General features: G+C 35.6%; 1 non-coding gene across 1 annotated transcript; it reads left to right on the top strand.

Annotated features, from left to right (window-relative positions):
• Nucleotides 1–4,454: 4,454 nt before the first annotated feature.
• On the top strand, nucleotides 4,455–4,530 carry TRNAI-GAU (transfer RNA isoleucine (anticodon GAU)). The gene has a single exon. It is a non-coding gene; the product is annotated as a tRNA-Ile (tRNA).
• Nucleotides 4,531–11,728: the final 7,198 nt, after the last annotated feature.

Raw genomic sequence — 11,728 nt, 5'->3', positions numbered from 1 at the left:
TTTCAAACCTGTGTCCCCTGCATCTCGTTTTGACACTCTATCCACTGTACCACCACCTGGTCAGGCTAAATAAGTTTTATAATTGATCAAAGTAGTAAGGGTTTTTTTAAAATAAGATAATTTGCCCTGGCCGGTTGGCTCAGCGGTAGAGCGTCGGCCTAGCGTGCGGAGGACCCGGGTTCGATTCCCAGCCAGGGCACACAGGAGAAGCGCCCATTTGCTTCTCCACCCCTCCGCCGCGCCTTCCTCTCTGTCTCTCTCTTCCCCTCCCGCAGCCAAGGCTCCATTGGAGCAAAGATGGCCCGGGCGCTGGGAATGGCTCTGTGGCCTCTGCCTCAGGCGCTAGAGTGGCTCTGGTCACAACATGGCGACGCCCAGGATGGGCAGAGCATCGCCCTCTGGTGGGCAGAGCGTCGCCCCATGGTGGGCGTGCCGGGTGGATCCCGGTCGGGTGCATGCGGGAGTCTGTCTGACTGTCTCTCCCTGTTTCCAGCTTCAGAAAAATGAAAAAATAAAAAAATAAAAAAAATAAATAAATAAAAATAAGATAATTTTGAGCAGTAATTGTAGAATTTATATAGAGATGTTTTTATTCATTTTTGTTACTTTGGTTGAACCTCTTGAGTGGAGCCCAAATAAAGTTGAAAATTGTGGTTCACTTTATGTATGTTTCACACCTTGTGACATCATATGCATTGTAGTAACTATAAACCATAGAATCAGTGCAGGCTTCTATTTCAGAGACAACTACATCAGTTGGAACCCTTACCCTCTAAGTTTATTTCTTCTCTATAAAAGTGATAAAAAGAAACTATTTTAACAGAGTAGTTGAAGGTTATAAGAAATAAAAGATTGTACCTTACATTTAATAGGTAAATCCTATTTTAATTAATCTGTTAATTATTGGAGAGTAATGATGGATTCACCCTAGTCTCTATCTATTACCCAGGACCAAACTTGGAGATTTTGAAGTTTTAAAACTGCCTTAAAAAGTGGGACTTAAGTCTAGAAATATCCATAAAGCTGAGTGGCCTCTTGATGCTTTATTTTAAACAGAGTTAAAATGAAATACATATTACATCCCTAAGGAACAACCATTAGGTTTTATATTCCTTCACACCAGCCAATGGATAAATAAACACAATAAAACAAAGATGCAATTTTGTTTATTATATTGGTGTTATATTGTGATAGAAACATTTGAAAATGCTTTGAGTGTGAGTAGTTCACTAAATATAGCTTTGCATTATTATATCTTTTTCATTTAACATGAAATCTACACCGAAAGCTGTGGAGCCATAGAGTATTTTCAAAAAATCTGTGTGATAATGTGCATGTGAGCATAGTGACCCATTTGGGTTGTTTCTCCCAATGGCCACATTTCTTTTTCTCCCCTCTCTAGAAGTATCTATTTTATGAGCAGGAATGTGAAATTTTTATTTGACTCAAAATGTAATGGTAAGCAGAGACACCCAACTGTGGTTCAGGCAGCATGAAGGGAAATCTCAACTCCAGAATCTTAACTGTTAAGAAGCACAGGTAGGGAATGCCAGACTGGGGCTGCTTGTAACAAAAACAAAACCCTAACTTTAAAATAACAGCATCAAACTAATTTCAAATAGATTAGAGGATTCATAAAGCTCCTAGGATAAGCAGCTCACATTTTTGTTTCTTCCCCTCCAGTAAATACTTATTTTGTGTTTAAAGCTCATTTCATAATACAGCTGCATTTGTTCTCATTTTTCCAACGTATGACTGAAGCATCCACAGACAAGTAAAAGATATATTGGTAGTATACATCATTAAAAACAGTTTATACTTCAAAATTTATGACTCTTCTGAAATAAACAACAGGAGAAATTATCATAAAAATTTGTATTATTTATAAATAGATGAGAAAAATTATGTCAAGAGCAAAAATATCTGGGGAGAATTTTAATTTTAAAAACTTTAAAAGTGTAAGATCTCATAAGTTATATAACATAATAGTTTTTATTTTATTAAAAAGGGTTTTATAATTCTTCAGTACTTTCTTGCCACTGATAAAAGATAGCAATAGGAGAAACATAATTACATGATGTATTTATGAATTTACCATTCTACAGTGAATTTTGTATCTAGCTCTGCTTACGACTAAGCTTTATACCGTACATATTTCCCTTTGTAAAAGATGCTCCCATGTATAAGATGATCTTCTGTATGACACACCTTAATTTTGGAGCCTAAAGTTTGAAGAAAAAATAAAGTATTACATAAAGTTATTGAACTCAAGTTTTATTCATCATAAAATTCATACAACTCCTCATACACTGTCGAAACTCCCATCCAGGAGTCAAATAGCCCTAGCTTTAGTACCTGATGGTCTCCTACCTTGTCCTGCACCCTAAGAGCACAAATTTGAAAACTCCCATCCATTAGTGTATCCTCATCTGTGTCTGATGAGGAATCACTGTCTTCAACAAAAACAAGCACAAAAAAGTGGGAAATGCAAGTAAAAAAACTACAACCACTGTATAAGATGCACCTAGTTTTTAGACCACAAACTTTTAGAAAAAATGTGCATATTATATGTGGGGAAATACAGTAAGTTATATATATATTCTCATTTTAATTAAAAGAAGCAGTTGTATTTGTTGTGTTGGTTGAGGCATCAAGAGGAGACAATAGAATATAGCCAGGGAAATCTTACAATAAGAAACTTTAAAGACCCATTTTTAATTTTGGGGGGAGGGGGTTAAAGACAGAAAATGAGACAGATAAAGGGACAGAGAGGCAGGAAGAGAGAGAGATGAGAAGTATCAATTCTTTGACATAGCACCTTAGTTGTTCATTGATTGCTTTCTCATATATGCCTTGTCTGGGGGGCTATAGTAGACCAAGTGACCTGTTAATCTTCAGCGACCTTGGGCTCAAGCCAGTGAGCTTAGGGTTATGTCTATGATCTCATGCTCAAGCCAGTGACCCCGCACTCAAGCTGGTGAGCCCATGCTCAAGTTGGATGAGCCTGCGCTTAAGCCAGCAACCCTAGGGTTTCTAATCTGGGTCATCTGTGTCTCAGTCTAATGCTCTATCCATTGTGCCACTGTCTGGTCAAGCTAAGACCTATTTTTAACCACTATTACTAGTAGAGTTTGTGTAGTTTTTAAAGATTCATGTTTTGATATAACTAGAAAATAATATTACAAATAAGACACATATAAATAATAGGTAGAAATATTGTAAATTTTTATTTTTTAATATGTATATATAGTATTTTATAGATTACATATAATATTATATATGGTATCTCCATATATGTAGTAGAGAAAAAATATAGTAATTTAAATTGTTCTTAAAAAATATAAATCTTACTATAATATTCTGGCAACAATCTCAAAATTTGTAAATGTTCTCACTGTATTTCATTTTTAACTTCACAAATTATATGACTACTTAATTGTATATTAATCAACAATTTTAAAAATGTAGGTCACAAATATTTTGAAGCAATTCAAATGAGTACTAAAGGTGATAGCATTTCAGTCTTATTCTTTACTAAAGAGTCATACAGATGCACACACACATGCCCTTCAAGATTAGAATAGATTAGTACACTATAGTGATCACTAATGATATGTTCTCACCTCTCTTTATTTTTTATATACGCATTAGAAAACATTAGAATAGTTCAATATAGAGATAATAATTTGAATCCATGTGTTTATCTTCCCCTTTTCCATAAATCCTATTGAAAAGTCTAAGGAAATACAGTGTGTCCTTGGGTTATGACATAGTTCCATTTCTATGACAGTGACATAACCCAAATTTTGGTGTAAGTCAAAACACAGCCTAACCTAACACAAACAGAACACTTGCACTTTTAACAGTCCAACATGGTGTAGGTAAGCATAATGGGAGAAGTCAACTCCCTCACTCATACACTGCATTCCTGCGTATTCTTCTGTCATGTGAAGCCTAACTAGTTTGCCTACATAGTCCGTGAGTATGATGCTAATGGGGTAAGCCGAAACACTCATGTCTCAACTTTTTAAAGTTTTTATGGGAGTGAGTATTGTCAAACTCAAAATGTTGTATGTCAAGCTTATCATAACCTGAAGACTTCCTGTATAGAAATAAAAAAATAATAATCACAGCAAACCAGATAAGCTATCATCAAAGGGCAAATAAAGTAAAATGCCAACTGATGGACAATAGCTTGAATTTCAACCCTGGTATTATAGGTTGAAGTGTATACCCCCAAAATTAATATGTTGAACTCTAACCCTTTGTATTTCAAAATATAACTGCCTTTAGAGACACAGTTTTTAAAGAGGTAATTAAATTAAAATAAGTTTATTAAACTGGGCCCAAATCAGTAAGAGTAGTGTCCATATCAGAACAGGAAATAAGGACAGAGACATACACACAAAGAGAAAGGACTGTATGAAGACAAGATACAAGATGACCATCTGCAGGCCCTGGCCGGTTGGCTCAGTGGTAGAGCATCGGCCTGATGTGCAGAAGTCCCGGGTTCGATTCCCGGCCAGGGCACACAGAAGAAGCACCTATCTGCTTCTCCACCCATCCCCCTCTCCTTCCTCTCTGTTTCTCTCTTCCCTTCGCGCAGCCAAGGCTCCATTGGAGCAAAGATGGCCCAGGCGCTGGGGACATCTCCATGGCCTCTGCCTCAGGTGCTAGAATGGCTCTGGTCACGACAAAGCTATGCCCCAGATGGGCAGAGCATTGCCCCCTGGTGGGCGTGCCAGGTGGATCCCGGTTGGGCACATGCGGGAGTCTGTCTGACTGTCTCCCCGTTTCCAGCTTTGGAAAAGTACAAAAAAAAAATGACCATCTGCAAATCAAAGAGAGAGATTTCAGAAGAAATCAACCCTGAAGACACCTTGACCTTGGACTCTTAGTGTCCAGAATTCTGAGGAAATAAGTTTATGTTTCTAAGCCATAGAGACTGTGGTGATTTGTTATGGCAGCTACAGCAAACTAATGTGCCAGGCAAAGGAAGGACCAACCACAAAAGTCAATGGAAGTATTTTCCAAATAAAGGTCTGGAAAACCCTTAAGCATGGAATAATGACTAGAAAGATGCATATGACTTCACTCTGAGAGGGCAGAAAAGGTAGCAGGAAGAGATGATGTGAAGTTAAATTTACTTGAGTTCCAAGCAACTGGATGCAGCATTTATCTTTAGATTTTATTTACTAAACACACATGGTCCCTAATTGAGAGATAAGGAGAAGAGAAAATAAAGCTAGCATTTTAAAGGTAAATTTTAGTTTTTACAACCAAAATGAGTTAAAACAAAACAAAAAAGTTTAGAACTTCACTTAAATAGTATTCTTCATCTTATAACTATAAATTTCAACTCTGACCTGACACAGACATCTAAAAGATCCAACAAACAGATGTTGGATGAAAATTAGGAAGTACCACCAGCAGAGAACACGTTGCAAAGCTTTGAGATTGTCACAAGAAACCAGTGCCTTAAGTGACTTCTCTAAAAGTCTACATTTCAAAGAGAATTTGCATAGTTGAGTGGAGTCTTTAAGAATATTGGGTATGGCCTGACCAGGCCATGGTGCAGTAAATAGAGCATCAGACTGGGATGCAGAAAACCCAGGTTTGAGGCCTTGAGGTTGCCAACTTGAGAGTTGACTCATCTGGTTTGAGCACAGGCTCACCAGCTTGAGCCCAAGGTCGCTGGCTTGAGCAAGGGGTCACTCAGTCTGTTGTAGCCCCCCCAAAGTACATATGAGAAAGCAATCAATGAATAACTAAGGTGCCACAATGAAGAATTGATGCTTCTCATCTCTCTCCCTTTTTGTCTGTCTGTCCCTCTCTCTCTCTGTCTCTCTGTCTCTGTGAGAAAAAAAAAGAATATTGGGTATGGTGGACTCCCACATCCAATGCAGCACACATCACTCATCTACACATCCAACTGTAGGTTAAGAATTAAAGAAAAAGGAAAACCACAGATCAAGAACCCCTAAGAGGGAGTCCAAGATAAAATATAACCAATTAATGTATAGCTGAAATAGTAACAAGTCATAAATTCAGGAAAATGTGTATATTTAGGGACAATGCATCTTGTAATATTTCTAAATCCTAGGTTCTTAGATTCTTATTATTAGTTCTAAATTCTTATTTATAAAGTTTACTTTGACTTTACAAAGAGTTAATTGTAATTATTTAAAACTTATTTGACTAGAAAAGAAGTAACAACAATGTACTGGAATTGGTACTTAACACTCACAAGAGTAAATTCAGCTTACTTTTCCTAATTCCACAACTGATGTCATTGATACAGATAGCTTGAAATTGGACATGGCAGAAATACTTACACTTTGAAAATTAGCATTTCTAAAAATCAGAGATTAAAAAAAATTTTTTTTTCTAGAGAATGAGCTGCTATGCACTTATCAATACATATAATTATAATAATTATATATTATATATGTAATACTATGAATTTTGAAAGTTTGACATGAATAAGCTAAGTCACTATAACAATTAAATATAAAATATCTAGGATTTAATACAAACATATAGGAAGAAAGCTGTAAAACATTGCTGAAGGACATTAAAGAAAACACATTAGGTGGGAAGTTTAAATTTTATAAATGATGTCAAGTATTGTCAAAAATCATTCTATTAATTTATTGTAATTCTAATAAAACATCTACAGTTTTGGAGGTTGGTTAGTTTAAAGTTTATTCATTTAAAAAAACACTCAAATATAGAAAAAATATTTGAGCAAAATACTAATAGATTTCGCCTGACCTGTGGTGGCACAGTGGATAAAGCGTCAACCTGGAAATGCTGAGGTCGCCGGTTCAAACCCTGGGCTTGCCTGGTCAAGGCACATATGGGAGTTGATGCTTCCAGCTCCTCCCCCTTCTCTCTCTCTGTCTCTCTCACCTCTCTCTCCCTCTCTCCTCTCTAAAAATGAATAAATAAATAAATAATAATAATAATAATAGATTTCTCTAACCAGATACTCATTTTATTAAATGAATATGACAACACAGAAGAATAATTTTATTCCTAGAACAGTTCAGAATATAGGAATAAGTTCATAGATATATAAGTTTAATATATAAAAATGGTAATATTTTAAATCCATGAATGAAACGGTGCATTATTTTATAAATAACTTTGGAAAAACTGGTCACATTTAAGGAAAAAGCTTAGCTCCTTGTCTCACACCACTGTAACTATTTATTTTAAAGAAACAGGACTCATAAGTTAAAATGATAACTTTTGTTTAATATTCTTCATTTTAATATGATCTAAAGTCTGCTAATATCTATTTGCTCTCATTGGTGACCCTTTTGGATAAGAGCTAAGTCGACTCCATGTTACATACTTTTGTGTTGAGGGGTGTGGTGGAGAAGCTTCTGATCATAGTACTCTGTGTTCTGAGAAATTCTGGGAATGTAAATTAGCCAAACAGTAGCAATCTGTCCTTCATTCTAACCTCAAAGAAATTAAAAAGTTAGTCTTTTGTCTCCTACTCATCCATCAGGCACCTATCAATCATGTCTTAAAACATCAGAGGACATATTGAACTTGTTACCTAATCTCCTTAAAGTGAAGGAAAACTACCTAATGCCATTCCATTATTCCCCCTGAGTATGATACATGTACAGAACACTAGAAGATGTATCTAAAGAACACATACTTCTTTAATCAGTAACTCCTGATCTTCATATATCCTTGGTAAGGTTGAAAATTTTGAAGAGTCTTACAACCATCGCAGTATAAAATTGCAATGGCTGCATCATGGTCTAGCCCCTTGAGATTATTCAGAATAAGGTATCAATTATATCTTGGTGCCTCAACAGGAACTTTAATTATACTGTCATTATATATATTTATAAAAGTAAACTCAAAATGGATTCAATATATTATAAAGTATTAGAAGTATATATGAAGACATATTTATAATCTTGAATAAGAAAGGTCCTTCTTACCACAAAGGTTGAAATAAAGAAAAAATATCAATGTATTTGACTGTAAAAAAGACTACCTGGAAGGATACATGAAGAACAGTAAAACAAAAATTACAAACTTGGAAATATATATACAACATATATGAAAAATAAATGGTTAATACTATCACTATATAAAAATTAGCACAATAGAAAATGGCAAAGGGGCATAAATAGACAAGTCACTAAAAAAGAAATATGCAAGGCCTTTAAATATATGAAAGAATATTAATCTCATTAAAAATAAATGCAAATTAAAACAGCACTGAGAATTTTTGTCTATCAGGATGGCAAACATTATAAAGATTGATAATTCTTAACATTAAGGGTTTAAGCAAAAAATACGCTCACACACTGTAGATGGAATTCATCTATTTTAGCAACCTTTGCATGGTAATGTGGTATACTTTATCAATTTATATCATGTGCATTGCCTTTGACCCAGTGTATTGTTACACACCTAGAAACCCCTTTCAGGAGTATAGGAGTCATTCTCCAAGCTACTTGGACTAATACTGACACCCAGACCTCACCCGTCAACAGTCTTCTGGAGCCACTGGTTGAAAAGAGCCACCTAGATCAAGGGCAGGCTGGGCATCTTCCATGGGCAACCTGCAGCCAGTGATTAATCAATTGAGGGCCTCTCCACCTCACTTTAACTCAAGAAAACTCTTAAGAAGACATCCCAACTTACAATTTCCTTAGAGAATCAGCCAAGATTTTCTTTGAGACCACATGATAACCAGTTTCTCACTGGTGCAGCTCCCTTTTCTCCAATAGGCATGGACCCAAGGAGCACTTCCTAATACATCTTCTAAATGCAATCTTCATCTCAGAGTATGCTATTGAAAAACCCTACCTACAATACCCAGCAATTCTACATCTGAGATTTTATTATAAGGAAATAACCACCTATGAAACTGTAAGGGGCAGAATGTCCATTGCTAATCAGTCAAGAGAAAGAAAGAATAAATACCAGTAATAGAAGGAGTATGGTTAAATACATATATAATATAGAAAATATACAATAAAATTTAAAAATCAGTTATACAATGATACACATCTGGCTAAAAATGTAAATATCCTTATATAATGTATGTATGTATATATATATGGTCTACCAGAAAGTTCTGTTCATTTTTGGAATAAAACAAAATACAAGTTTTTCTTACCATCAATAAACTTTATTAAATAATATAATTGCCATTATTATTAATGATTTCTTGCCAGCATGAGAGCAATTTGTATATCCCATTTTTGAAAAATGTTTTATCTTTTGATGTGAAAAATTGAACCAGTGCTTGTTTGATATCTTCTTCATTTTTGAATTTTTTGCCCTTCAAAAAATTTTGTAAGGACAAAAACAAGTGATAGTCAGAGGGTGCTAAGTCCGGGGAATATGGTGGATGTGACAGACATGCTACTGTAGCATTTCTTTCTTGTTGAAATTCGTAAAAATTACAGTGGCGTAAATGAACTTTATCAGTAGCCATGGGTACACTATTGCTTCACACATAAGACTAACGTGAATCAACTTTGTTTTAGTTAATTTGCTACATCAGTATGTATACATTAAGTGATAAAAATAGAAAGGCACACATGCACCAAATAAACATGTGCTTACGTGTCAAAACTTATTGTGATATAAATGGACAGAACTTTCCGGTAGACCTTATATATGCATAAAAAGGGTTCAAGACCCTGGCTGGTTGGCTCAGTGGTAGAGCGTCGGCCTGGCATGCAGGAGTCCCAGGTTCGATTCCTGGCCAGGGCACACAGGAGAAGCACCCATCTGCTTCTCTATCCCTCCCCGTTTTCTTCCTCTCTGTCTCTCTCTTCCCCTCCCGCAGCCAAGGCTCCGTTGGAGCAAAGTTGGCCCGGGCACTGAGGATGGCTCTGTGACCTCTGCCTCAGGCGCTAGAATGTCTCTGGTTGCAACAGAGCAACGCCCCAGATGGGCAGAGCATCGCCCCCTGGTGGGCGTGCCAGGTGGATCCCGGTCGGGCGCATGAGGGAGTCTGTCTGACTGCCTCCCCGTTTCCAACTTCAGAAAAAAAATAAAATAAAAAATAAAAAAAAGAATTGAAAAAATACTTCAAACTTTCAACCATATTTATCCAGGTATTCATATATGCATTACTTCATTTGATTTTATTATTATTTTTGTTTACATGAAAAGCTACTGAGATATCAATTAAACCATAAAGAAACTCAACTAACATAAATTAGGATCACTAAATAGCCTGAATGTTTAGGCTTGAGTCTGCTTGCATAAAGAACACGATCTGAAAAAACCTCTATAACTTTTATGACTTATTTTTTTTTATAAATTTTTATTAATGTTGATGGGATGACATTAATAATTCAGGGTACATATATTAAAAGAAAACATGTCTAAGTTATCTTGTCATTAAATTATGTTGCATACCCCTCACCCAGAGTCAGATTGTCCTCTGTCACCCTCTGTCTAGTTTTCTCTGTGCCCCTCCCCCTCCCCCTAACTCTCTCCCTCCCTCCCTCCTGCATCCTCCCTCCCCCCACCCCTGGTAATCACCACTCTCTTGTCCATGTCTCTTGGTCTCGTTTTTATGTTCCACCAATGTATGGAATCATGTAGTTCTTGTTTTTTTTCTGATTTACTTATTTCACTCCGTATAATGTTATCAAGATCCCACCATTTTGCTGTAAATGATCTGATGTCATCATTTCTTATGGCTGAGTAGTATTCCATAGTGTATATGTGCCACATCTTTTTTATCCAGTCTTCTGTTGAAGGGTTTTTTGGTTGTTTCCATGTATGACTTATAACATATAGAAATTGGCATCTTCACATTGCAAGTTAACAAAATATTTTAATTTCTTCAATTGAAAATTATTTTATTATCACAATTGTTAGCATTTCTATAGAAACATGATCAGTCCTCATTTCATATACCCTTTATTTGTATATATGTGGAGGCAATAAGACAAGATAAAAAGAACAAAGGCTATGAGTTAAATATTTAGGTTCAAACCCTGGTTCTATCTCCAATTCAGTTTATAATCTTAAAAACTTCTCTGGCTTTTTCTTCTTCAAAAGTGAAAGGTGAAATGTGAGAACATGTTTCTTTCTCACAGTTGTGGAAGCCACATGCAAGGACATCTAGAAAGATTCTTTTACCAAAGGAGGAAAGTGCTATCCAACATAAAAGTAAAAATAGGACATAGTTATCAATATTTTTTGTAGTCTTAGAGATCTATTATTTTACCTAAATCTTCTAGGGCTATTTATTATTGGTATTCTCACACAGCTCTGGTTCCTATATAATACCTGTATGATGGTTTGGTTGAGCCTAACAGAAAAGTAAATAGTAGGTTCATGCGTCAGATAAATAATACATCCTGGATGTTTAATGTGTGACTAGAATAGTATTTCTTGATGTGATCTTTACTAATGACTTCCCTATTTAGGATTGTTATATGATTAAAAATAATAAATTACCACATGCAGATAGCAAGCATGCATGCATATATAAATGGTTCAGAAAATAAAGGTATCAAAAAATTTAATCTCAGTTTTCTTTTAACCTCCAAAATACTTTTACACTTTTACAAATGTGTTCTGGAACATATTATTTATCCTGCTTTTAGTGTTCAGTATCTCTGAGCTGCAGCATCTTAATGGGTAAAATATGGGTAAACAGTAGAAGAGAACAATCTCTGGGATAATGTTTGAATCTGAATTTTAAATTGGTTTATGGCAA

This window comes from Saccopteryx bilineata, chromosome 5 (assembly GCF_036850765.1).
Source record: "Saccopteryx bilineata isolate mSacBil1 chromosome 5, mSacBil1_pri_phased_curated, whole genome shotgun sequence".
NCBI lineage: Eukaryota > Metazoa > Chordata > Mammalia > Chiroptera > Emballonuridae > Saccopteryx > Saccopteryx bilineata.
Note: the sequence above shows the minus strand (reverse complement) of the source record. Positions and strands in the feature narration are given on the sequence as shown.